Source organism: Homalodisca vitripennis, chromosome 3 (genome assembly GCF_021130785.1).
Source record: "Homalodisca vitripennis isolate AUS2020 chromosome 3, UT_GWSS_2.1, whole genome shotgun sequence".
NCBI lineage: Eukaryota > Metazoa > Arthropoda > Insecta > Hemiptera > Cicadellidae > Homalodisca > Homalodisca vitripennis.
Window position 1 is genome coordinate 73,097,615 of NC_060209.1, and position 25,780 is coordinate 73,123,394.

The 25,780-nt window shown below is 32.7% G+C and overlaps 1 pseudogene; it reads right to left on the bottom strand.

Moving 5' to 3' along the window:
• The window catches only part of LOC124358240, a 79,186-nt pseudogene extending 54,551 nt beyond the window's left edge, over positions 1 to 24,635 (bottom strand).
• Positions 24,636 to 25,780: the final 1,145 nt, after the last annotated feature.

The following is a 25,780-nucleotide window of genomic DNA, read 5'->3' on the forward strand; positions in this document are numbered from 1 at the left end:
ATTACGGCCTGACTTACCCCCAACTCATTTTCGGATTGTAGAATGCCTTTGCAAATAATAAATTTTCAAGAGTGATCAAGTTGGAGAAACAAGCGATCCGCACCATTGAAAAATTGAATTTTAGAGGGTCGTGTAAGCCAATTTTTAAAATATTGCAACTGTGAACTCAGCCTAGCCTCTATTTTGGAAGCAACGTTTATTGTATGCCTAAATGTGCCTTGACTACTGGCCGAGACAACTATCGAACTGGAAGACACAAGACGGTGGTTTATGAACGCTTGCTTTCACCGACAGGGATTCATTTAATTTACATATTTTCTAATGATTTAAGAAATGTCTCTACGTTCAAAGCGTTCAATACTCGCTGTTTAGTGCAAAATTCACTTTATAATGAATTCGAGGATCTTGTGTATCACTGGGAGACCATAAAATAACAAGACTAACTCCCGAACGAAGCGGGAACCGTTGTGATGAATGAATGTGGAGTGAGTGGTCAAATGTATTTCTGCATGAGAGCTTGACGTGGTGTGTTTTTAGCATTGTAATTGTAGCATGTTTTCAAGTTTGCTATACAAATATATTTATCTCCATAACAAATAATTAACCATTGACTAGTAAAGTATCAACATTGATACTGTTAAAGGTGATCATTTAATTAAACTTAAAACAGCTTTGTTTAGGAGACTATATCAAATAATATTAATATTATTGTAACTATAAAAAGTTTTTTCCCAGTAAGCCTTATTTATTTTTAGTTTAATTTGAGTACATCAATATTAAACTAATAGTTTAGACAGAAAAAAATTTTTATTTGATTTATGAAAACGTTCATTGGCGAAATAAAAAGCAGTAAATTCCGAAATGAAAGGGCAACGGTATTTTGCTGGTCCAATAAAAAATACGACTAGCAAAATACAAAAAAAAAAAAAAAAAATTATGGTTGCCTGTAAAGTCGGTTTTACGGGCGAAGATTTTACGTGACAACGTATTTTTTCTCGGTAGAATATTTATTGATATGAATATTATTAAATTGCACAATAGGAACAAGGAATTGAATGAAAATAAGAATTGCACAAATTTTAACTATAGAAATATATTTTGTTTACTAAAACATTGTACATAATTTGAAATTAATTAAAATTTGTTATTGTAAATGGTAAAGTTGAATAAAACATTTACTAAAATTTGAATTTGAAATTCTTGCTAAAACACAGTTAAATTCTAACTTCGTGCGTGGTGATTGGTCGGTTTAGTTCGTTTGTTTGGTCGCACTGTTATGACAGGCTAGAGGTTATAATTTGTTATTTTAAATGTTTGACTAGCAATACGCGCTGTTTCTTCTCAATCGACTGAATTACGATTGATTGCAGAGTGATTTAAACTAATAATTTACTTAACACTATCAACATTTGTCAATAGTATGACATAACCTATAAACTAAGTTTCTCAACTTTTGTGTCAATCTAACAATTAATCAATCAATCATAGTTTACGATAATGAAATATCAGTGTACAATTATTTACCTTTATTGTTGTAGTTGTTGTAAATGACGAATCTAAGCACTCCACATTTTCACGAATAAACATAGTTATCTGCTTTATCCCGTGCGGCGGACCCACAGTTATCTGCTTTATCCCGTGCGGATCCCGTGCGGCGGACCCACTGGACGGGCATCGTAACGTTACCGTGCGTTACACTTTTTCATGAGTGACTCCGAGCCGCAACCTAATTTAAGACGTTGTCACGTCAAAAATAATAATAAGGTTTAGTTAATAGCACTTCAACGTAATTACGTTTCCAGATTTAACTCGTCCCATTCATAGGGCAATAAAATACTAGTATTCCATATACATGCACTGTATATAAATACTTGTATTTAATCTTTCCTTCGGGTCAACGAGGGAAGTTTAATGTTCACACCACAGTGAACTCCATCTTGGCCCAATGAATGTACCATTGATGTATAATATATTTTAATACCCATGTAGAGTCACTGAAGCTTGAGTTTCAAACCAAATTTAAATCCTCTAGATTAACTCGTTCGAAAGTTATACGGACGAACACACACCACAGTAATCGGACTGTGTCGATCTTGCTTTGCCCGGTCAGCAATAACCTTCATAGACCATGGCTATGGTTTCTGTTAAGCTCTTGGAGGTATATTTTAGAGACTAATTCTTTTATCTTTGTATTTAAATTTTATATCTATCTGCTATCCACGACTTTGAACACAATTTCTTGCTGAATAACATGGACGTTATCGACGCATCATTTCTGAATGGCGTATCAATCAAAGAGTTAAGCGATGATCATTGGAAGTATCCAATTTCATAATCCACGTTAGAATAATAAACAGACTTAAAGTTTCATCGAAAAATGTTTCGGACCCCCGAACTGGGAGAGTGAAACAGTTGTGAAGCACCATTGGAATAACTTAAATATTTATTTAAAGTTTATTGAATAATTCAAAAGATTTCAGTAGGACTTAACTATTTCAGGCCAATGAAATGTAATTCTAAAATCTAAGTATGTAGTTTTCTTAGCGAGATCACCTGGGGTATAATATGATAACGCCCAACGATAATGATATCAATATTTTTGTGTACATAAACACAGTTGTATTTGCGGTCAGTATAAAACGGACTCGACCCCCTAGATGGTTTTCTCGGCTCTCAAAAACATCACTCTTTGTATCCAACGATTGCTTTGTGATCTCATTCGGTATGGTAACATGGTATGGTCAGTATAAAACGGACTCGACCCCCTAGATGGTTTTCTCGGCTCTCAAAAACATCACTCTTTGTGTCCAACGCATTGCTTTGTGACCTCATTCGGTATGGTAACATGGTATGGTCAGTATAAAACGGACTCGACCCCCTAGATGGTTTTCTCGGCTCTCAAAAACATCACTCTTTGTGTCCAACGCATTGCTTTGTGATCTCATTCGGTATGGTAACATGGTATGGTCAGTATAAAACGGACTCGACCCCCTAGATGGTTTTCTCGGCTCTCAAAAACATCACTCTTTGTGTCCAACGCATTGCTTTGTGATCTCATTCGCTATGGTAACATTCTGTGTCATTCCTTCGATTATCAGAAATTTTCTGAGCCAAATTTTCAAAAGATAATTTAAGATATCTTACGTGGAAATGTTCACAATTACGTTATTTGAATTTAATTGTATAGCAAAGTTAACATTATATATAGTATACACTAAATGGTTAAACTCGCCACAGGCGTCACGTAATGTAAAATATAATAAGATAACCATTGAGTTTACAATATAATACTACCCCTAGAAAAACTTGGAACTTCCTGCTTCACTGAGAAATCTGTAAGATGTTATGTTTCCAACTTTTAAGAGATCCTGTACTTGCAAGTGACCCACCTGTCCGATCACGGTTAGTGGTTCGGAAGTCACCTCTAAACCCTTGGTCCTGATGATATGGGTATAACTTTTAATAATTTCGACGGTAAGCGGTTTATACACAAACCAACAACCCATCCTAAATATCCTGTCACTCCGAGAGCAAGTGTAAAGTCCTTTAGAACTAAGTGCAATGAGGGGTTTCCTCAGCTTCTTATAATATGTGAAGAAAGGTAAAACTCATTTATTTATATTAGAACGTCTCTACGGCTTTATACAAGAATGATATTTGATATATTATTAAGCAAGATGATATTTATTATATGATAACAATTTTCAATACACTTTATACCGATAAGCAATTTGCAGAAAATGCACTAAGCATTGAAATAATTTGTTTAAATACAAATCTTATTAACAAAAATATTAGAGTATTAATACTTAATTGCTTACTTAATACTTTTTCGATAGGCAATGGAATTTAGGATAGAATGTTTCCGCAACGATGGAAACTCAATATGAAGCAAAATTAAATACTTTTGTTAATTAAACGTGATATCCAGGCCATGTGTTTAATAACTAATCCTTTTAAAATCGGCCAAAACAAGTTATGGGGGCTTCGGAGTGAAAGTAATTGGTTTGTTGTCGTAATTACTAGAACTCTACCTCAGTTTGATAAAGGCTTAGGGAGCACAATCCACTTGACAATGTTTTTACTGTTTTGTTGGGTGGAGGCCAATGGCAATGGATAAACTTTTAATTGGCTGTCAAACTTTCAAATGTATTTGAATATTTCCGATATTTGTGTCCGTGCAGACCCTGCAGAAGGTACGCTGACCTATCGATATAATCGAATTGCTCTTACAAACTTTCTGTCTCATTATTTCCATTAAAAATCCACTACTGTGCATTAATACTTGGATCTTGTATTTAAAATCAATACTGTCAAAGTTAAAACTAAAGGTGCTATTGAATTATGGGCAAATACATATTTTAAGGACATATCTAATATATTTTATGGTGTTATATTGCAGCCGTAAAACTTTCAACTATAAAAGACTGAACTGACTATATAACATTTTTTAAGTATATTTAAAACATTTAGAAGAATAAAATCAAAAATAAGTCAGTTGTTGTGGAAATAGCAATAAAACAATTATTTTTATCATACTGAAAACATAACGGCTGATTTTAGACTTAATTTGGTCCATAAAGTACTTATGTTTCGTTTGCTCATAAGAGATCTGAAAAATCATATAGCTTAAAATTCAAGTTTTCCAGTGCGCTAATGGAGATAGTTTTAATTTTGTTTCCCATATGATAAAACGGTCGTTCACAAAACGTAGGAAAAGTGTCTTTTGGCGCTTAATAAAATTCCCGACCAAAAATCAGATCCTAAAATCTACTATTGTTATACTTTCGCAATACTTACGTAATTTTAAACGCCATGACTTTGTTATCAAATTCTCTGTATTTATATATATATATATATATATATATATATATATATATTTCAATTTACATAAGTTCAAACACTTGCTCAAAAATTCAAGTTTTCATGTCGTGAAAAGTTTCTGAATAATCAGATTTTACCAATATTTTACTATAGGTTGTCCTGTATAAAATCTTTAAGAATTTAACTAAATTGGACTCAAAACAACTCTAACTATAGCTATGGATTTTATGGCTAAAAACTACTATTTTTTATTACTCTAAGAATAATTACGCATACTTAAAATGATATTTTGTTGCCAAAGAAATGAAAACTCTTGTAGATAACAATAGCAGTATAGTGTAATTATTTCAATCGTGATATATATTTGTTTAAACAAACAAAATTTATTCCTGGCAATCATGATTAATGTACACTTAAAAAATCCATACCCTTATCTTGTTTGTCTATAGTCCTCAATTGAAGACGCCACCTTACACTGCTTTAAAAATGTACAGTTCTTTTCATGGACATGATTATTGGACGTCCTACTTTTCTCTTATTCAAAAAAGCACTGTCACTAAAATTGTTTTATAATAAAAAGAATTAATTTAATTGAATATCGATTGCCACATTTAAAAGCTGACAGGGCTATATTTAGTCTAGTCTTGTAGGAGTAAATGAACCTCTTATTATCATAGTGTATTTCCTGTTTGACAGTATAGAGCAACCTCTAAGGTACCGAGGCAGAGTAAAGAGAGTAATGCTCCTTCAAAAAAATCCCATTATGATCATCTGAAATGTAGCTTAAAAATAATTCTACACCTTTTTTCAGCTTAGTCCTTTTAAACTTTATTTGCTAGAGTCTTGTACCATATAACAAAAGTGGCTAAATTTTACCGAAGTAGGACATAATCGGTATATTTCCAGTTTAGACCACTATCCAAATTCATGGCTTATAAAGTAGTAAATTAGTGCCTATAAGTGTGTGTTACTTCAAAAAGTATTACTGGTTGGGATTCATCATAAAAAATAAACTTTTTTGATTTCAGATTTTGACTTTAGTCTGCTTAATATCGGTTATAATAGCAACCAAATTTAATATAGAAATTGTCCGCAAATAATTTTTAAACTGTGTTTATTTTAATGCAGTGTAAATATTATATTGAACGACGGCCTTACTCGAAGAGTAATGAAATCACGTTGAAGGTCCGTTGTGACATGGTTATCAGAACTATTTTACATCAAAAAACAGAACTGGTAACTGGTATGGTACTGTATCTGTTAGACACCACCGGTTGAATTATTCATGTTGACCACTGGTTTGTTTTACAATCAAGATCTGTGTGCATAGGTATGTACCTCTGAGAGACAATTCTAAGTGATTATATAACAATACTTATTATACTACACGTCACATTCCTAATCCATCAATAATATCAATCATGAAATCAGATATATCAAATCAAATAACTTACTTAAAAATAAATCCTTTCCAAGCCGAAGTGATTTGGAATGCCCTAATTTACTGAATATTAACAAGATGAAATTGGACTGTAGATTTCTATTCGGGTTAAACAAACCAATTAAGCCAAAATTACAAAAAAATACTTCCCTAAAACGTCCTTTTAAGAGAGAAGAAATGTAAAGCGATACAATTTCAGATTTCATAAAATCGTATTTGTTTTCCGTATCTTTACAACATACGTATCTTTTACGGTCAACTATGTATTTTTGTAAGACATCTTACCTATATAGAAGATTTTTATAAAATATTTACAGTATATTTATAGCCCGATTCATAGTCCACAACAAGGCATTTATTTTGAACAGGAAGGTTTAAATCTTTAGTGCCTTATAGACATTATATGTGGCAGTATTTATTCCATAGATATGCCCTAACTGTATATTTTTCTTAAATTATTAGACGGTTGGATAAATATAAATACTGATTGTTTATACCGGATGATATTATAAATGCATAAATAGTTTCTAATTTGCAGCCATTTATTATTACAAACATTTAAACTTAAAGTATGCTATTGTTTGTGTACCGGACGAAGCGGCGATACGCTACATTATGCCAACATGCTTAACCATAATGCATAGGTTAAAAGGTAGTAACTAAAAAAAAAACCTTTGCCCAAAAACTCAATATTGAATTAATAAGCACCTGTGTACCCAGTTTCAAGTGTTTAGGATATTTTACCAAGAATTATTACGCGGATGGACAAACAACGACAACTACATGATTTTAAGAAGGCCTGCAAGTTATTAATAATATTATCGGATAGCAAATGTTAATACGAAAAGTCTATTAGATTGCATTCTCTTTAAGATTATATGTCTTTGTAAACGGAGACATTTACTCCCGCAAGCTTATGCTTAAATGAATGTATTAAACAATTATTTTTAACAAATGTTTTGAGGAGATTTTTTATTCTTTCATTAATGTTCATACACAAAATTTCACAGTTTTGGATATATATCAAAGTTTCCAACACCCTGGTCGTAAATATTTGCAGGAAATTATTTTGTTTCAAGGCAGCCATTTAATTTTCCCTCATACGCAGGGGACTTCCCTTTGTTTTTATTCAATTAATACACGAGCGAGGGTCAGCGACACGTGCTTCTATTCATCTCCCCTCTGGTGGAATAATAAATTAAAATAATACAAAAAATATGAAAATACAAAGTATTAAAAATAAAAATTTCCCTTATGTTTGTGTTCTTGGAACAATTAAATAATTGTGTTTATTCTGTGTAATGTGCTAATGCATAACATTACAAAACATAATTTTGATAACAAATGTTTTATAAAATGCTAAGAAAACGTGAACATTTAATGATTAAAATTTTTAAGTAACAAAATTTACACTTATTATTAATAATAATTTAAAAGTATATGATTTATCTCTAAATGATTATCGATTACATAATAAATTTTTTTTTCTTTTTTAAAATGTGTTGAGGTAATAAGAAACATCATTGATGCTATGCAAGATTATTTTTGTATATAGTTGTTTGTGACTGTTAGTCGAAAATGTTTCAGATATTGAATTGTAATAAAAGTTTTGCTATGTGGATTTAAACAGTGAATTTGGATATAAAATAAGTACAGCAACAAAATAGATTATTTATACGATAAAGTTAAAATCAAAACGTGTATTGACATGAGTCTCATATACTCAATGAGTAGATGAGTATAGCTCTACCATCGTGGTGTAATTCAGTAGGTCAATACTACCATGTAGTCAGTAAGCACATGTAAGACTCTGTTAGAATGATGTATGAAGCAGTCATCAACAGACGTTCTCTCATGAGTTGTTGTTTCTGACACCAGGCTTCCGTCTCGGATATATATCAGTGGTTGACATACAGCTCTTCCATCGTAGTGTAACTTAGTTAGGTCAAAACTCTCTTCCCATCAATGAGCATATGTGATATTTTGCTAGAGTGATGTATGAAGCAGTCATCAACAGACGTTCTCTGATAAATTGTTGTTCCTGACACCAGGCTTCCGTCTCGGATATATATCAGTGGTTGACATACAAGCTCTTCCATCGTAGTGTAACTTAGTTAGGTCAAAACTCTCTTCCCATCAATGAGCATATGTGATATTTTGCTAGAGTGATGTATGAAGCAGTCATCAACAGACGTTCTCTGATAAATTGTTGTTCCTGACACCAGGCTTCCGTCTCGGATATATATCAGTGGTTGACATACAGCTCTTCCATCGTAGTGTAACTTAGTTAGGTCAAAAACTCTCTTCCCATCAATGAGCATATGTGATATTTTGCTAGAGTGATGTATGAAGCAGTCATCAACAGACGTTCTCTGATAAATTGTTGTTCCTGACACCAGGCTTCCGTCTCGGATATATATCAGTGGTTGACATACAGCTCTTCCATCGTAGTGTAACTTAGTTAGGTCAAAACTCTCTTCCCATCAATGAGCATATGTGATATTTTACTAGAGTGATGTATGAAGCAGTCATCAACAGACGTTCTCTGATAAATTGTTGTTCCTGACACCAGCCTTCCGTCTCGGATATATATCAGTGGTTGACATACAGCTCTTCCATCGTAGTGTAACTTAGTTAGGTCAAAACTCTCTTCCCATCAATGAGCATATGTGATATTTTGCTAGAGTGATGTATGAAGCAGTCATCAACAGACGTTCTTGATAAATTGTTGTTCCTGACACCAGGCTTCCGTCTCGGATATATATCAGTAGTTGACATACAGCTCTTCCATCGTAGTGTAACTTAGTTAGGTCAAAACTCTCTTCCCATCAATGAGCATATGTGATATTTTGCTAGAGTGATGTATGAAGCAGTCATCAACAGACGTTCTCTGATAAATTGTTGTTCCTGACACCAGGCTTCCGTCTCGGATATATATCAGTGGTTGACATACAGCTCTTCCATCGTAGTGTAAACTTAGTTAGGTCAAAACTCTCTTCCCATCAATGAGCATATGTGATATTTTGCTAGAGTGATGTATGAAGCAGTCATCAACAGACGTTCTCTGATAAAATTGTTGTTCCTGACACCAGGCTTCTCCGTCTCGGATATATATCAGTGGTTGACATACAGCTCTTCCATCGTAGTGTAAACTTAGTTAGGTCAAAACTCTCTTCCCATCAATGAGCATATGTGATATTTTGCTAGAGTGATGTATGAAGCAGTCATCAACAGACGTTCTCTGATAAATTGTTGTTCCTGACACCAGGCTTCCGTCTCGGATATATATCAGTGGTTGACATACAGCTCTTCCATCGTAGTGTAACTCAGTTAGGTCAAACTCCTTCCCATCGGTTAGCATGTGATATTTTGCTAGAGTGATGTATGAGCAGTCATCCACAGACTTTCTCTGATAAAAATAATATGCTTGTTCCTGGGACATAGGCTTCCGTCTCGGATATATATCAGAGGTTGACATAAGCTCTTCCAGGGTGTTTATCATGTTAGGTCAAAACTCTCTTCCCATCAATGAGCTATGTGATATTTTGCTAGAGTTGATGTATGAAGCAGTCATCAACAGACGTTCTCTGATAAATTGTTGTTAATACACCAGGCTTCCGTCTCGGATTTATATCAGTGGTTGAATACAGCTCTTGCATCGTAGAGATTTTAATCACTATTAGGTTATCCTTCATCGGTACATTATAAAAATGAGTCTAACTTGTCTATTAAAAATATATTTTAGAAAAGTTATAAATGAGGGTTTTAAGCGCAGGTGTGTTATCATGTTTTTTAATAGTTTTTGAATACTTTCGCTATTTTTTATATTTTTAAAGTTACTAACAATGAAGTCCATCTCCAGTATTTAATATCTCACGAGATTTATAGTCATTTGCAGTAGAGATTTTTAATCACTATTGTAACCAGGTCCAATAAAAAAATAGATTGTCTATGAAATATATTTTAGAAAATTAATAAGAGAGTTTTAAGAGATTTTGATACTTTTTTAAATAGTTGTCTTGAACTTTCGCTTTTTTATATTTTTTAAAACTAACTTCGAGTGCAAATCCCAGTGATCTCACGAATTGCTATTTATTCACAAAATTAAATTGTGCAATCCTTAACACAAAATTTACTGTTTCTTTGGCTATACGTCTTTTAAAAATGAATGTTTGGATAATTAAAAACATTGTTCTATTTTTTACTTTGTTCCCGATTTATTGCAGTGAAAATTGTACAACATATAGGTTCCGAAAGAAATTATTAGGCCTTTAGAATTTACACTACCTTAGAGACTAGTAGGACTCAGCCCGGAGGGGTTTTCAAGATAAGAATAAGCTTATATTCATACCAGGAACCGCAAATTTTCTAATTTACGAATATGAAGCATTTCATTACATTCAATTTTCCATATGCTAAAAGACATAGTAAAATATATTTAAATTTAGGAAAGTTAAGGTTTAATTGTAGCTAACCAGAAAACGAACTTAAATAGAACGCACAGATCTATAAATGGCGAAATGTGTAGTTGTATGTTAAGGGAAGTCTTTAAACCAAATTTGTGACTACTTCTTGTTTGTATTGAGAATATATTAGCAAAGATTGTTTTGCAGTTTCACGGCAACTACAATCCTGAATAGCGATTCGCGTGCCGACCTCTATTGTAGCTTAGGTTGGTTTCTAACCCCACTAATGACTAGATAATGACCCCAGCCCTTAGAGTTTTGGGGCTCCTTTTTTGTCCTTTTCACAAATTGGAACGTACCAGGTAATGAATATATTACCAAAAATCCAATTTAAAGGGGGTTGAAGGTGTAAAAAGTTAATTGCTAATTATTGGCCGTTTACAGATAATTTTTATTTCAAAACATGTTTATAGAAATCAACATAAAAATACTAAAATTGTTAATTTATTATCAACGTTATAGTTGCGATTACTTTAAAACATTTAATAAAATAATATCTTTTATATCTTTTTAGATATGTCCTGAAACTTAAACTACATAATCGAAATTGCATAAGGCATATGAAAACTCTAATGAGAGAGATTGAGCTATTATTGATTTCTTTACTCATGTATTTATATAAATATGCCTCTTTAAACCTATAACAAATTTGTGTTCTTCAGGTTTTAAACGGTGATACAATAATCCCGTGTCCCAATTTTGAATTCATACAAATAGACATGTTATTAAATCTAAATATACATACAAAGTAAACGTTTGGATGGCAATAAAAACCTATAAAGATAAACAACATGCAGTGAATTATTGTTAAAGGTTAGTAGGAAGTTTGTTTAAAAAATTGTAAAAAATTATGAGTTCTTTGTGTATTGAGAAAGTGAATAGTCACAACAGGTTAATGCGCCTCGAAGATAAACAGTGGTAAATCATAAAAAGCCATTTCTCAACTTCCCACATCGCCAGATGCAAGAAAATTGCATTATTCGTCAGCCGTCACCTTCAGATGTGGGAGAGCATTATGTCACCTCGTCGCTCTTTTTGTTAGAAACACATTTCTGGGGTGGTTTCATGTTACAGGATCCAATACTAAGTTTATTCCTAGTAATTCCTTGGAATTCACCTCTATCAAGGTTTGACATGGTATCAATTGATGGTATCATATCGATCACGGTTGTTAAAATTTAGCCTCAGGCAATTATGTTGTGACAGCTCTACTCAAATATTGCCCAAGTCAAATTCTGATAACGGCGTTATTACGGCCTGACTTACCCCCAAACTCATTTTTCGGATTGTAGAATGCCTTTGCAAATAATAAAATTTTCAAGAGTGATCAAGTTGGAGAAAAACAAGCGATCCGCACCATTGAAAAAAATTGAATTTTAGAGGGTCGTGTAAGCCAATTTTTAAAATATTGCAACTGTGAACTCAGCCTAGCCTCTATTTTGGAAGCAACGTTTATTGTATGCCTAAATGTGCCTTGACTACTGGCCGAGACAACTATCGAACTGGAAGACACAAGACGGTGGTTTATGAACGCTTGCTTTCACCGACAGGGATTCATTTAATTTACATATTTTCTAATGATTTAAGAAATGTCTCTACGTTCAAAGCGTTCAATACTCGCTGTTTAGTGCAAAAATTCACTTTATAATGAATTCGAGGATCTTGTGTATCACTGGGAGACCATAAAATAACAAGACTAACTCCCGAACGAAGCGGGAAACCGTTGTGATGAATGAATGTGGAGTGAGTGGTCAAATGTATTTTCTGCATGAGAGCTTGACGTGGTGTGTTTTAGCATTGTAATTGTAGCATGTTTTCAAGTTTGCTATACAAATATATTTATCTCCATAACAAATAATTAACCATTGACTAGTAAAGTATCAACATTGATACTGTTAAAGGTGATCATTTAATTAAACTTAAAACAGCTTTGTTTAGGAGACTATATCAAATAATATTAATATTATTGTAACTATAAAAAGTTTTTTCCCAGTAAGCCTTATTTATTTTTAGTTTAATTTGAGTACATCAATATTAAACTAATAGTTTAGACAGAAAAAAAATTTTTATTTGATTTATGAAAACGTTCATTGGCGAAATAAAAAGCAGTAAATTCCGAAATGAAAGGGCACGGTATTTTTGCTGGTCCAATAAAAAATACGACTAGCAAAATACAAAAAAAAAAATAATAATAAGGTTTAGTTAATAGCACTTCAACGTAATTACGTTTCCAGATTTAACCTCGTCCCATTCATAGGGCAATAAAATACTAGTATTCCATATACATGCACTGTATATAAATACTTGTATTTAATCTTTCCTTCGGGTCAACGAGGGAAGTTTAATGTTCACACCACAGTGAACTCCATCTTGGCCCAATGAATGTACCATTGATGTATAATATATTTTAATACCCATGTAGAGTTCACTGAAGCTTGAGTTTCAAACCAAATTTAAATCCTCTAGATTAAACTCGTTCGAAAGTTATACGGACGAACACACACCACAGTAATCGGACTGTGGTCGATCTTGCTTTGCCCGGTCAGCAATAAACCTTCATAGACCATGGCTATGGTTTCTGTTAAGCTCTTGGAGGTATATTTTAGAGACTAATTCTTTTATCTTTGTATTTAAATTTTATATCTATCTGCTATCCACGACTTTGAACACAATTTCTTGGCTGAATAACATGGACGTTATCGACGCATCATTTCTGAATGGCGTATCAATCAAAGAGTTAAGCGATGATCATTGGAAGTATCCAATTTCATAATCCACGTTAGAATAATAAACAGACTTAAAGTTTCATCGAAAAATGTTTCGGACCCCCGAACTGGGAGAGTGAAACAGTTGTGAAGCACCATTGGAATAACTTAAATATTTATTTAAAGTTTATTGAATAATTCAAAAGATTTCAGTAGGACTTAACTATTTCAGGCCAATGAAATGTAATTCTAAAATCTAAGTATGTAGTTTTCTTAGCGAGATCACCTGGGGTATAATATGATAACGCCCAACGATAATGATATCAATATTTTTTTGTGTACATAAACACAGTTGTATTTGCGGTCAGTATAAAACGGACTCGACCCCCTAGATGGTTTTCTCGGCTCTCAAAAACATCACTCTTTGTATCCAACGCATTGCTTTGTGATCTCATTCGGTATGGTAACATGGTATGGTCAGTATAAAACGGACTCGACCCCCTAGATGGTTTTCTCGGCTCTCAAAAACATCACTCTTTGTGTCCAACGCATTGCTTTGTGATCTCATTCGGTATGGTAACATGGTATGGTCAGTATAAAACGGACTCGACCCCCTAGATGGTTTTCTCGGCTCTCAAAAAACATCACTCTTTGTGTCCAACGCATTGCTTTGTGATCTCATTCGGTATGGTAACATGGTATGGTCAGTATAAAACGGACTCGACCCCCTAGATGGTTTTCTCGGCTCTCAAAAACATCACTCTTTGTGTCCAACGCATTGCTTTGTGATCTCATTCGCTATGGTAACATTCTGTGTCATTCCTTCGATTATCAGAAATTTTCTGAGCCAAATTTTCAAAAGATAATTTAAGATATCTTACGTGGAAATGTTCACAATTACGTTATTTGAATTTAATTGTATAGCAAAGTTAACATTATATATAGTATACACTAAATGGTTAAACTCGCCACAGGCGTCACGTAATGTAAAATATAATAAGATAACCATTGAGTTTACAATATAATACTACCCCTAGAAAAACTTGGAACTTCCTGCTTCACTGAGAAATCTGTAAGATGTTATGTTTCCAACTTTTAAGAGATCCTGTACTTGCAAATGACCCACCTGTCCGATCACTGTTAGTGGTTCGGAAGTCACCTCTAAACCCTTGGTCCTGATGATATGGGTATAACTTTTAATAATTTCGACGGTAAGCGGTTTGTACACAAACCAACAACACACCCTAAATATCCTGTCACTCCGAGAGCAAGTGTAAAGTCCTTTAGAACTAAGTGCAATGAGGGGTTTCCTCAGCTTCTTATAATATGTGAAGAAAGGTAAAACTCATTTCTTTATATTAGAACGTCTCTACGGCTTTATACAAGAATGATATTTGATATATTATTAAGCAAGATGATATTTATTATATGATAACAATTTTCAATACATTTTATACCGATAAGCAATTTGCAGAAAATGCACTAAACATTGAAATAATTTGTTTAAATACAAATCTTATTAACGAAAATATTAGAGTATTAATACTTAATTGCTTACTTAATACTTTTTCGATAGGCAATGGAATTTAGGATAGAATGTTTCCGCAACGATGGAAACTCAATATGAAGCAAAATTAAATACTTTTGTTAATTAAACGTGATATCGAGGCCATGTGTTTAATAACTAATCCTTTTAAAATCGGCCAAAACAAGTTATGGGGGCTTCGGAGTGAAAGTAATTGGTTTGTTGTCGTAATTACTAGAACTCTACCTCAGTTTGATAAAGGCTTAGGGAGCACAATCCACTTGACAATGTTTTTACTGTTTTGTTGGGTGGAGGCCAATGGCAATGGATAAACTTTTAATTGGCTGTCAAACTTTCAAATGTATTTGAATATTTCCGATATTTGTGTCCGTGCAGACCCTGCAGAAGGTACGCTGACCTATCGATATAATCGAATTGCTCTTACAAACTTTCTGTCTCATTATTTCCATTAAAAATCCACTACTGTGCATTAATACTTGGATCTTGTATTTAAAATCAATACTGTCAAAGTTAAAACTAAAGGTGCTATTGAATTATGGGCAAATACATATTTTAAGGACATATCTAATATATTTTATGGTGTTGTATTGCAGCCGTAAAACTTTCAACTATAAAAGACTGAACTGACTATATAACATTTTTTAAGTATATTTAAAACATTTAGAAGAATAAAATCAAAAATAAGTCAGTTGTTGTGGAAATAGCAATAAAACAATTATTTTTATCATACTGAAAACATAACGGCTGATTTTAGACTTAATTTGGTCCATAAAGTACTTATGTTTCGTTTGCTCATAAGAGATCTGAAAAATCATATAGCTTAAAATTCAAGTTTTCCAGTTCGCTAATGGAGATAGTTTTAATTTTGTTTCCCATATGATAAAACGGTCGTTCACAAAACGTAGGAAAAGTGTCTTTTGGCGCTTAATAAAATTCCCGACCAAAAATCAGATCCTAAAATCTACTATTGTTATACTTTCGCAATACTTACGTAATTTTAAACGCCATGACTTTGTTATCAAATTCTCTGTATTTACACACACACACACACACACACACACACACACACACACACACACACACACACACACACACACACACACACACACACACACACACACACACACACACACACACACACACACACACACACACACATATATATATATATATTTCAATTTACATAAGTTCAAACACTTGCTCAAAAATTCAAGTTTTCATGTCGTGAAAAGTTTCTGAATAATCAGATTTTACCAATATTTTACTATAGGTTGTCCTGTATAAAATCTTTAAGAATTTAACTAAATTGGACTCAAAACAACTCTAACTATAGCTATGGATTTTATGGCTAAAAACTACTATTTTTTTATTACTCTAAGAATAATTACGCATACTTAAAATGATATTTTGTTGCCAAAGAAATGAAAACTCTTGTAGATAACAATAGCAGTACAGTGTAATTATTTCAATCGTGATATATATTTGTTTAAACAAACAAAATTTATTCCTGACAGTCATGATTAATGTACACTTAAAAAATCCATACCCTTATCTTGTTTGTCTATAGTCCTCAATTGAAGACGCCACCTTACACTGCTTTAAAAATGTACAGTTCTTTTCATGGACATGATTATTGGACGTCCTACTTTTCTCTTATTCAAAAAAGCACTGTCACTAAAATTGTTTTATAATAAAAAGAATTAATTTAATTGAATATCGATATAATTTAAAAGCTGACAGGGCTATATTTAGTCTAGTCTTGTAGGAGTAAATGAACCTCTTATTATCATAGTGTATTTCCTGTTTGACAGTATAGAGCAACCTCTAAGGTACCGAGGCAGAGTAAAGAGAGTAGTGCTCCTTCAAAAAAATCCCATTATGATCATCTGAAATGTAGCTTAAAAATAATTCTACACCTTTTTTCAGCTTAGTCCTTTTAAACTTTATTTGCTAGAGTCTTGTACCATATAACAAAAGTGGCTAAATTTTACCGAAGTAGGACATAATCGGTATATTTCCAGTTTAGACCACTATCCAAATTCATGGCTTATAAAGTAGTGGAATTAGTGCCTATAAGTGTGTGTTACTTCAAAAAGTATTACTGGTTGGGATTCATCATAAAAAATAAACTTTTTTGATTTCAGATTTTGACTTTAGTCTGCTTAATATCGGTTATAATAGCAACCAAATTTAATATAGAAATTGTCCGCAAATAATTTTTAAACTGTGTTTATTTTAATGCAGTGTAAATATTATATTGAACGACGGCCTTACTCGAAGGGCAATGAAATCACGTTGAAGGTCCGTTGTGACATGGTTATCAGAACTATTTTACATCAAAAAACAGAACTGGTAACTGGTATGGTACTGTATCTGTTAGACACCACCGGTTGAATTATTCATGTTGACCACTGGTTTGTTTTACAATCAAGATCTGTGTGCATAGGTATGTACCTCTGAGAGACAATTCTAAGTGATTATATAACAATACTTATTATACTACACGTCACATTCCTAATCCATCAATAATATCAATCATGAAATCAGATATATCAAATCAAAATAACTTACTTAAAAATAAATCCTTTCCAAGCCGAAGTGATTTGGAATGCCCTAATTTACTGAATATTAACAAGATGAAATTGGACTGTAGATTTCTATTCGGGTTAAACAAAACCAATTAAGCCAAAATTACAAAAAAAATACTTCCCTAAAACGTCCTTTTAAGAGAGAAGAAATGTAAAGCGATACAATTTCAGATTTCATAAAATCGTATTTGTTTTCCGTATCTTTACAACATACGTATCTTTTACGGTCAACTATGTATTTTTGTAAGACATCTTACCTATATAGAAGATTTTTATAAAATATTTACAGTATATTTATAGCCCGATTCATAGTCCACAACAAGGCATTTATTTTGAACAGGAAGCTTTAAATCTTTAGTGCCTTATAGACATTATATGTGGCAGTATTTATTCCATAGATATGCCCTAACTGTATATTTTTCTTAAATTATTAGACGGTTGGATAAATATAAATACTGATTGTTTATACCGGATGATATTATAAATGCATAAATAGTTTCTAATTTGCAGCCATTTATTATTACAAACATTTAAACTTAAAGTATGCTATTGTTTGTGTACCGGACGAAGCGGCGATACGCTACATTATGCCAACATGCTTAACCATAATGCATAGGTTAAAAGGTAGTAACTAAAAAAACCTTTGCCCAAAACTCAATATTGAATTAATAAGCACCTGTGTACCCAGTTTCAAGTGTATAGGATATTTTACCAAGAATTATTACGCGGATGGACAAACAACGACAACTACATGATTTTAAGAAGGCCTGCAAGTTATTAATAATATTATCGGATAGCAAATGTTAATACGAAAAGTCTATTAGATTGCATTCTCTTTAAGATTATATGTCTTTGTAAACGGAGACATTTACTCCCGCAAGCTTATGCTTAAATGAATGTATTAAACAATTATTTTTAACAAATGTTTTGAGGAGATTTTTTATTCTTTCATTAATGTTCATACACAAAATTTCACAGTTTTGGATATATATCAAAGTTCCAACACCCTGGTCGTAAATATTTGCAGGAAATTATTTTGTTTCAAGGCAGCCATTTAATTTCCCTCATACGCAGGGGACTTCCCTTTGTTTTTATTCAATTAATACACGAGCGAGGGTCAGCGACACGTGCTTCTATTCATCTCCCCTCTGGAATAATAAATTAAAATAATACAAAAAATATGAAAATACAAAGTATTAAAAATAAAAATTTCCCTTATGTTTGTGTTCTTGGAACAATTAAATAATTGTGTTTATTCTGTGTAATGTGCTAATGCATAACATTACAAAACATAATTTTGATAACAAATGTTTTATAAAATGCTAAGAAAACGTGAACATTTAATGATTAAAATTTTAAGTAACAAAATTTACACTTATTATTAATAATTTAAAAGTATATGATTTATCTCTAAATGATTATCGATTACATAATAAATTTTTTTTTCTTTTTAAAATGTGTTGAGGTAATAAGAAACATCATTGATGCTATGCAAGATTATTTTTGTATATAGTTGTTTGTGACTGTTAGTCGAAATGTTTCAGATATTGAATTGTAATAAAAGTTTTGCTATGTGGATTTAAACAGTGAATTTGGATATAAAATAAGTACAGCAACAAAATAGATTATTTATACGATAAAGTTAAAATCAAAACGTGTATTGACATGAGTCTCATATACTCAATGAGTAGATGAGTATAGCTCTACCATCGTGGTGTAATTCAGTAGGTCAATACTACCATGTAGTCAGTAAGCACATGTAAGACTCTGTTAGAATGATGTATGAAGCAGTCATCAACAGACGTTCTCTCATGAGTTGTTGTTTCTGACACCAGGCTTCCGTCTCGGATATATATCAGTGGTTGACATACAGCTCTTCCATCGTAGTGTAACTTAGTTAGGTCAAAACTCTCTTCCCATCAATGAGCATATGTGATATTTTGCTAGAGTGATGTATGAAGCAGTCATCAACAGACGTTCTCTGATAAATTGTTGTTCCTGACACCAGGCTTCCGTCTCGGATATATATCAGTGGTTGACATACAGCTCTTCCATCGTAGTGTAACTTAGTTAGGTCAAAACTCTCTTCCCATCAATGAGCATATGTGATATTTTGCTAGAGTGATGTATGAAGCAGTCATCAACAGACGTTCTCTGATAAATTGTTGTTCCTGACACCAGGCTTCCGTCTCGGATATATATCAGTGGTTGACATACAGCTCTTCCATCGTAGTGTAACTTAGTTAGGTCAAAACTCTCTTCCCATCAATGAGCATATGTGATATTTTGCTAGAGTGATGTATGAAGCAGTCATCAACAGACGTTCTCTGATAAATTGTTGTTCCTGACACCAGGCTTCCGTCTCGGATATATATCAGTGGTTGACATACAGCTCTTCCATCGTAGTGTAACTTAGTTAGGTCAAAACTCTCTTCCCATCAATGAGCATATGTGATATTTTACTAGAGTGATGTATGAAGCAGTCATCAACAGACGTTCTCTGATAAATTGTTGTTCCTGACACCAGCCTTCCGTCTCGGATATATATCAGTGGTTGACATACAGCTCTTCCATCGTAGTGTAACTTAGTTAGGTCAAAACTCTCTTCCCATCAATGAGCATATGTGATATTTTGCTAGAGTGATGTATGAAGCAGTCATCAACAGACGTTCTCTGATAAATTGTTGTTCCTGACACCAGGCTTCCGTCTCGGATATATATCAGTAGTTGACATACAGCTCTTCCATCGTAGTGTAACTTAGTTAGGTCAAAACTCTCTTCCCATCAATGAGCATATGTGATATTTTGCTAGAGTGATGTATGAAGCAGTCATCAACAGACGTTCTCTGATAAATTGTTGTTCCTGACACCAGGCTTCCGTCTCGGATATATATCAGTGGTTGACATACAGCTCTTCCATCGTAGTGTAACTTAGTTAGGTCAAAACTCTCTTCCCATCAATGAGCATATGTGATATTTTGCTAGAGTGATGTATGAAGCAGTCATCAACAGACGTTCTCTGATAAATTGTTGTTCCTGACACCAGGCTTCCGTCTCGGATATATATCAGTGGTTGACATACAGCTCTTCCATCGTAGTGTAACTTAGTTAGGTCAAAACTCTCTTCCCATCAATGAGCATATGTGATATTTTGCTAGAGTGATGTATGAAGCAGTCATCAACAGACGTTCTCTGATAAATTGTTGTTCCTGACACCAGGCTTCCGTCTCGGATATATATCAGTGGTTGACATACAGCTCTTCCATCGTAGTGTAACTTAGTTAGGTCAAAACTCTCTTCCCATCAATGAGCATATGTGATATTTTGCTAGAGTGATGTATGAAGCAGTCATCCACAGACGTTCTCTGATAAATTGTTGTTCCTGACACCAGGCTTCCGTCTCGGATATATATCAGTGGTTGACATACAGCTCTTCCATCGTAGTGTAACTTAGTTAGGTCAAAACTCTCTTCCCATCAATGAGCATATGTGATATTTTGCTAGAGTGATGTATGAAGCAGTCATCAACAGACGTTCTCTGATAAATTGTTGTTCCTGACACCAGGCTTCCGTCTCGGATATATATCAGTGGTTGACATACAGCTCTTCCATCGTAGTGTAACTCAGTTAGGTTATCCTTCATCGGTTACATTATACAAAACTGAGTCTAAACTTGTCTATTAAAAATAATATGCTTATGGGAATACGCGATATAAATGAGGTATTAAGCGCAGGGTGTTATCATGTTGGTTTAACCAGTTTTTGTTTGGTTTTTTTATGTTAAAGTTATCTACAATGAAGTCCAGTTCTCTGAACAAATATTTAATATCTTCACGGAGATTTATAGTCATTTGCAGTAGAGATTTTAATCACTATTGTAACCAGGTCCAATAAAAAATAGATTGTCTATGAAATATATTTTAGAAAAGTTAATAAGAGAGTTTTAAGAGATTTTGATACTTTTTTAATAGTTGTCTTGAATACTTTCGCTATTTTTTTATATTTTTAAAACTAACTTCGAGTGCAAATCCCCAGTGATCTCACGAATTGCTATTTTTTTATTCACAAAATTAAATTGTGCAATCCTTAACACAAAATTACTGTTTCTTTGGCTATAGACGTCTTTAAAAATGAATGTTTGGATAATTAAAAACATTGTTCTAATTTTTACTTTGTTCCCGATTTATTGCAGTGAAAATTGTACAACATATAGGTTCCGAAAGAAATTATTAGGCCTTTAGAATTTACACTACCTTAGAGACTAGTAGGACTCAGCCCGGAGGGGTTTTCAAGATAAGAATAAGCTTATATTCATACCAGGAACCGCAAATTTTCTAATTTACGAATATGAAGCATTTCATTACATTCAATTTTCCATATGCTAAAAGACATAGTAAAATATATTTAAATTTAGGAAAGTTAAGGTTTAATTGTAGCTAACCAGAAAACGAACTTAAATAGAACGCACAGATCTATAAATGGCGAAATGTGTAGTTGTATGTTAAGGGAAGTCTTTAAACCAAAATTTGTGACTACTTCTTGTTTGTATTGAGAATATATTAGCAAAGATTGTTTTGCAGTTTCACGGCAACTACAATCCTGAATAGCGATTCGCGTGCCGACCTCTATTGTAGCTTAGGTTGGTTTCTAACCCCACTAATGACTAGATAATGACCCCAGCCCTTAGAGTTTTGGGGCTCCTTTTTTGTCCTTTTCACAAATTGGAACGTACCAGGTAATGAATATATTACCAAAATCCAATTTAAAGGGGGTTGAAGGTGTAAAAAGTTAATTGCTAATTATTGGCCGTTTACAGATAATTTTTATTTCAAAACATGTTTATAGAAATCAACATAAAAATACTAAAATTGTTAATTTATTATCAACGTTATAGTTGCGATTACTTAAAACCCCAATATGTAGAAAGCCAAATTTTTGAAAAAATAATTAGTTTTTATACGGCAATGTTTAATAGCTTTTAAATAAATTTATAAGATACAAGAGTAATATTATACCTAAGATTCATCCTTATTCGTTGTCATAGAGCTACAGGAGAACCCTTATTGTAAAGATGTACACTCTCAATAATACACATCCCTATTCTTTCTGGATTGTTGCATATTTTTATTGCTTATTTAAAATTAATTTAAAACCATTTTGCGCTTTTTTGGTAAATTAATCAGACCGTATATTCTATAAAAAAAATAAAAAAGAATTTGAATAAGCATCAATAATAAATTAAACTACCATAACTTCACGTCCAAAATTAAGCCGTAAAACTGTTAAGTATTATTTAACATGGTTTTTCACTTTTATGTAGTAAAACTCAAGTTTCACTATGGTCGACTCTTAATCAATTCGCAACTAGAACATTACATATTATTGTCCTTCTGATATTACCTGTAATTTATAACTGAGCAATAGTTCAGGACATGGCGACTTTAATACAAACTGAATTCATAATAATTCATATAATATATAATTCATATTTAATATTATTGCTCTAAATAAGAGTTAAAAGTAATTTTTTTTTAATGTTTTCAGTAGATGAGTAAAAATTTGGCTTATTTACAAAATTTAATTATACAATTTCCGAGCTAACGAAACATGATTTTTGAATGAAGGAAGGATTTCCCCAAAATAATCTAATTTTGTATGTATTTCAACTGTTTTAGATTTGTTTGAATCACGATCTTTTTGAAAAAGTAGAAAAGTCCTGGGTTTTCTTCTTCTACGACAAATTATTCTGACATATTATTTTCGTAGTACCTACAATTAATACGTTAATGTAACTTGTGTATGAACTTGTTCAACGCGAAATACCTTAAAAGAGTTTACTAAATGAACAAAGGCATAGTATATTTTGCAAAGTACTTCGTCCGCCCACAGAAGTCTTAAAGATAAGATTTAAGATGAAATACTGATGTGGCTTTTTAAAAGATTTATTATGATAACTTCAATTATAATCTTCATCCTCGGTTTAACAAAAATATTTTATAAATGACTTTTGTGGAAAACGTGTATAAGAACAAACATTTTAACAATAAAAGAAATGGAATTGTATACTTAATACAATAAAAACTTTGTGAAAGTGAAACATTTACTGCATAGGATTTTGTACATTTAATAAAATAATATCTTTTATATCTTTTTAGATATGTCCTGAAACTTAAACTACATAATCGAAATTGCATAAGGCATATGAAAACTCTAATGAGAGAGATTGAGCTATTATGCTTTCTTTACTCATGTATTTATATAAATATGCCTCTTTAAACCTTTAACAAATTTGTGTTCTTCAGGTTTTAAACGGTGATACAATAATCCCGTGTCCCAATTTTGAATTCATACAAATAGACATGTTATTAAATATAAATATACATACAAAGTAAACGTTTGGATGGCAATAAAAACCTATAAAGATAAACAACATGCAGTGAATTATTGTTAAAGTTAGTAGGAAGTTTGTTTAAAAAATTGTAAAAATTATGAGTTCTTTGTGTATTGAGAAGTGAATAGTCACAACAGGTTAATGCGCCTCGAAGATGAACAGTGGTAAATCATAAAAGCCATTCTCAACTTCCAACATCGCCAGATGCAAGAAAATTGCATTATTCGTCAGCCGTCACCTTCAGATGTGGGAGAGCATTATGTCACCTCGTCGCTCTTTTTGTTAGAAACACATTTCTGGGGTGGTTTCAACGACTCAACTTTTTAAAGGTTCGAACGGTTTCTACGGTTTTATGAAATAAATTATGAATTTATGAAAACTATGTAACGAAAAATAAAGTATATTATTTATTTGAAGAATAATAGGAATTTGTACATTTGCCATCTTTGTAGTGTTGAAAAAATAGAACAAGTTTAGTGTATTTCAATATATTCTCTTCATCAAGTGTCAAAAACTATGAGATTAAACATACATTAATATTTATGAAACAAAATATTAAATATGACTGATAAATATCAAAGCCATTGATAAAAAATAAAAAAGGTGTACATACAAAACACGAGTATTAAAAAATGTGTACGTCAACAATGGTCTTACCTTTTTGCGGCCACCATGTTATGATAAAAGAGAAAACTATCAGAATTGTTTCCACCAAAGTGTTTGGCATACTGAGATGTTTAAACTAATGTTCAGCGTATGTTTCTCTTTAAAAAGGAATCGCTCGACAGACCTACAGATTTTTCTTAAGGTTAATAACTAACGTGAAAATAATTTTAAACTGTTCTCAATGATTGATTTCTCAGGTAACCGTTCATTTAACTATTTTACGATAATACAACCTTTCACTATCAATTTTTACAAATATGAAATTAAACACCCTGTAGATAGATTTTAAATACCATTTATTATTATATAATTAATAGCTGTGTGTCTAATCCTCTAAACGAGGCAGAGGGAAGGATGCAGCTGCGGCTGCGGTTGAGTCTGAGGCTGAGGAGACACGACACGGGAGGCCAGAGGAAGCTGTTAGCAGGACACGCCTCAGTTATACCAGCCACCAGGATCAGGCCAGGTAGATAATGACAGGTCCTTCCCAGAGCTGCACGCGCCGAGTCAAGGAAAATAACACAGGCAAGGAATAAAACCAGACACGAACACCAGTTAGTTAGTAACACACGAAGATGCAGACGGTCGGATTTCGTTAAGGTGATTATTCCGACACCCAGTCGTGTCCTTTCAAGATGTTTTCGTTTTAAGAACCACTTCCGGTTGTTTTATTTTAGAATTTATTATAACTACTACCTTCAATAATATAAAGTATGTAGTGGAACTGATACTTAATGCAAAGTTATATAATTATCAACCACTGGCAAACATTTATTCAACAATATATTTTTGTTACTATTTAGATAATCGGAGAATAATAATGTAGCGTTGTCACTCCGTTGGAAAATAATACAAATGAATCTTGTTTGTGAATCTATTGCAACGAAATAAAAACCAGCCATCAAACAAAATCTACGTCTACAGTACTATTAAACGTGGTTTATTTGTGCACATTGGTTGGTATATGTAGCTTTTTATAAGATCTTATTTGTATCTGTACATTGTTATTAGATCTGGTTTGCAAGTACACATTTTCTTAGATCTAGATTGTATATGCACTTTGCCATTAAATTTACTTTTTATACTCTTTATCAGACCTGGTTTTTATGTGAACATTTTTATTAATATCTGGTTTGTGCCTGTACATTTTCAT